The sequence below is a fragment of the Fragaria vesca genome, linkage group LG2 (assembly GCF_000184155.1).
Source record: "Fragaria vesca subsp. vesca linkage group LG2, FraVesHawaii_1.0, whole genome shotgun sequence".
Taxonomy (NCBI): Eukaryota; Viridiplantae; Streptophyta; class Magnoliopsida; order Rosales; family Rosaceae; genus Fragaria; species Fragaria vesca.
Genome location: NC_020492.1, coordinates 8,747,488 through 8,751,529, shown reverse-complemented (window position 1 = coordinate 8,751,529; position 4,042 = coordinate 8,747,488).

Below are 4,042 nucleotides of genomic sequence, written 5' to 3'. Positions count from 1 at the left end.
CCTTGCGAAGCTGGGTTTCAAACCCGGCCCTTTTAGAAAAAATGTGGTGATGCTAATGACTATACCACATACTTTGAGAATTGACTGCTTAGAGAACGGACCAAAACTAATAACTAGTTGATTAGCAACAAAATTGATATGTTATATGAGATTGTTATGCGGAAGTGGCCAACAACTCCCACACACGTACATGAGTCCAATAATACTGATATATAGCTCCTTTCATTTTAACCACCCAGTGAGGAACGAGTATGAGGTTTTAATACAAAAGATCTCGACATTAGTGTGTGTGGTAACATTTCTTATAACCCAAAGATTGCTCTTCACAATTCTGATGTGGGATTTCAAACGGCTCTAATCTAAGCCACAATTTTCCAACAATCTCCATCTTGGCTTGATTCGAGCCAATCTCTAATTGTCTCACGATCCAAGTACCAATAGCTCCACCTCGACAACAAGCATCCAATTTGTGATCCCAATCTAAACTGGCGCTCCACCAAATTGCAACTCAATCGTATGAGACACCAAGTCCCAAGCGTAAGTTGGGCTCTGATACCAATTGTTACGCGGAAGCGGTCGACGAGTTCCACACACACGAGTCCAATAATGCCGATACTCTGATCTCCTCCCCCCTTACTTTAGTCATCCAATGAAATAGGAGTATGAGATTTTAATACAAAAAGCCCCAACATTAGTGTGTGTAGTACCATTCATTATAATCCCAGGATTGTTATTCATGTCTTTGATGTGGAATTCCAAACGGCTCTAATCTAAGCCACACTTTTCAACAAGGTTTACATCTCTAATACGCGGACACTCTCTTCATATTTACAAAGAAGGCAAAACATACATGTGCTTCTACTGAATGCATTATCCTTAGTTCATTAGGTTTCATTTTGTTAATTAGTTTTTTAAACAAAAATTATTAAAATCCTTAACCTTATAACTAGGTCATTAGGTCATTAGGTTTCATTTTGTTTGAAACCAATGAATATTGACTCGTCATGTTTTTGATAAGAGAATTATCAAGATTATAGTCCAGGTTTATCTCTCCAACACTTCATTTAATATGACACGACCCACCCCGAATTTCACCCTGAAACCCGGAGTAAGACGTGCGGGGACCACCTCCAAGGAAGATATTACCGAAAATTCGGCATGACCTCCCTTGAAAATGGACAACCCTTCCTGAAGCAACCTGCAAACAGTTCTATAATTCTCAATCCAACCTTAACTTCTGGAGCCTGCGTGCTCTCCAAACACAACCACCACCAATAACAACAACACAACATCATCCAAATATTAAAACATAATTATCCAAATAAGATAATATAAATCCTCCGACAAATATTCTAAAATGTCAACAAGCCTTCGCCCACAACCGAAATAATTTACATTAAACCCAAGTATTCAGAGCTACTAGACACTAGCGGAAGTAAGAAAACACAGGTAGGTTAAACATGTAACCTACAGATGAAAAGTGGTGGAAATGCCGGTGACTATGCCTTGTCTCCTACTAGGTCTAACCCGTACTCTGCAGACTAGGCATTTTAAAACGAAGGGCCCAGGGGAAAACATTTAATAACGTTAGAGTGAGTGGACAAAAATAAATTATTAAAAATATTTATGCATTCCCATTTAATTTCCAAAGAAAATATATTGCATGCGGCAACTCAAAAGCGCTCAACTCATAAACTGGCAATTTCACGACTAGCTCCGGCTAGTCACTAACTCAAATAAAATGGAGCCTCTCAGGCTAAACTATATATAAACATATAGGTGTATGTATTTACACTCGTCAGACTCCTTGTATGAATCCTATGAACAAATTAGAAAAATAGAAATTCATACAAGGCTACGACGCTTGCGTCTAACGCTCACGTCGCGCCATAATGGAATTTTTCCTCATTATGACCGAAGAGGACGGTGTATATATACGTGTGGACTCCCTATATGAAAACCTAAATAAACCAGAAAAGAAATTAGTTTACATATAGGGCTATGACGCTTGTGTCTAACACTCACGTCACGCCATAATGACATTTTTACCTCATTATGACGGACCAAGCACGTATGGCTAGCTAGCATTTATATACATACTATACTCATAATATCCAATAAACATATCCACCGAAAATCTCATTTTCGGGATCTCTCCAAAGGAGGAAAATTGCCAAATATCCGAGAAAAAAAATAAATCTCAGGAAAAGAAATAAATGATCAACAAGATAATTCATCGCATGCTTTTCAATTAAAACAAATGTCCACTCACAAATTAGGCCTAAGCCTGATGTCGCTCCGAGGCTTCTTCTGCTCGGGCCTCCTCTCGTCCTGTTCCAAATATATAATTAATTTCCCAACTAAAAAATCTAATAATCAAACAAAATGGGCAAAATTAAACGTGAGCCTCCCTCACACTCATCATTGCCCAACTTCGCCATTCTTAACTCAAAATGGCTTAAACTTCACCGAGCGACGGCAGGCGGACGGCCGGAAGTTCGTCGGGGAGAGAGGGCTCGGGAGAGGGCTCGGGGAAGAGGGAAGAGAAAAGAGAGAAGAAGAAAGGCTTTGGGCCTCCACACCCAGTCCAAGCCTATATTATACGTACCCAACTCCACTAAAAAAAAATTACACCCCAAAATAATATCCTAATAAAAATTACCTTTTACTAGCTAAAATTTACCATTTTTACCGTCGTCATATTTTTCTCCTACGAATAACTCTCTGAAATAATCGTCCCCCAAAACCTCTTTAGGGACCAATTAAACTATAACTTCGTTGACGGAGACGGTAAAATTCTTATTATAATCAACCTAGTAAATAAGGTAAAAATTTAAGGGTCGGGATGTGACATAATACAAGTTTCAAGAAATCACAAGATTACAAACTCACACATGCAATTGACCTCATTAATTTGCACATTGCGCTAAGATGATCTGGTAACAAGCTGTGCCACTGATACATTTCTTGTGAATTTCTCAATAACGTGCTACACAGATATGCCTTCTATGTAACAGAATTTGTAAGTGGTGCAAAAAATAGTTGAAACTTCCGACAATGGTTGTGTATGGATTTCATTATCTATATTTTATCTGAATACAGTATAAAGAAGATTGTCTTGAGATGTCACATCCCGACCCTTATATTTTTACCTTATTTACTAGCCTGATTATAATAAGAATTTTACCGTCTCCGTCATTGAGTTAATAGTTTAATTGGTCCCTAGAGGGGTTTCGGGGACGATTATGTGAGGAGGATTATTCGTAAGAGAAAATTTCGACGACGGTAAAAATGGTAAATTTTAGCTAGTAAAAGGTAATTTTTATTCGGGTATTATTTTTCGGGGTGTTTTATTTTTGGATTTGGGTTGTTTAAAAGGATGGACCGGTTTGGGGTGTAAGGCCCAAACCCAGTTTTTTTTTTCCTCTTTTCTTCCCGGTTTCCTCCCGAGCCTCTCCCCCCGACGGAAACTTCTCGCCGTCCGTACGCCGCCGTCCGGCCACCACTTGCCGCCGCTCCGGTCCCGTTCGGTTGCCCTCCGACCCAGCTATCTTCCAGGACCGGTGACAGCCCCCCTAGCGCTGCCGTGAGAGACCAGTGCCGCCCGAAAGGCTAGGCTGCCCCGAACTTCCGGCCGTCGGAACTCCCTCCTCCGGCCACCAAAACCGACGATCCTTGGCTCATTTTGTAGCCCTCCTCCCGTGCAGCAACTCCTCCAATTAGCTTCCTCCCTCTTGAGCTAGGTAAGGAGAAATGTGGAGTTGAATTTTCTAGGGCTTTTAGGATGTTTTCGTTCGATTAGCCTAGTTAGGCTTGGAATTGGGTGATGTGCTGGTCAAGAAAGTTGTAGAGCTTGATGAGGAGATTATTCTGTCAAAATTTCATAGGTTTTGGAGGTCGCCGGAATTGGCCTCCGGCCGCCGCTGCCGGCGGAGCCGCCGCCGGTTAAGAGTATTTTAGGGTTTTAAGTGTGGAATATTAAGAGGAGTATATTGATGTGATTTATGGAATTTTGGATGAGATTTGGATAGGTTTGTGAATT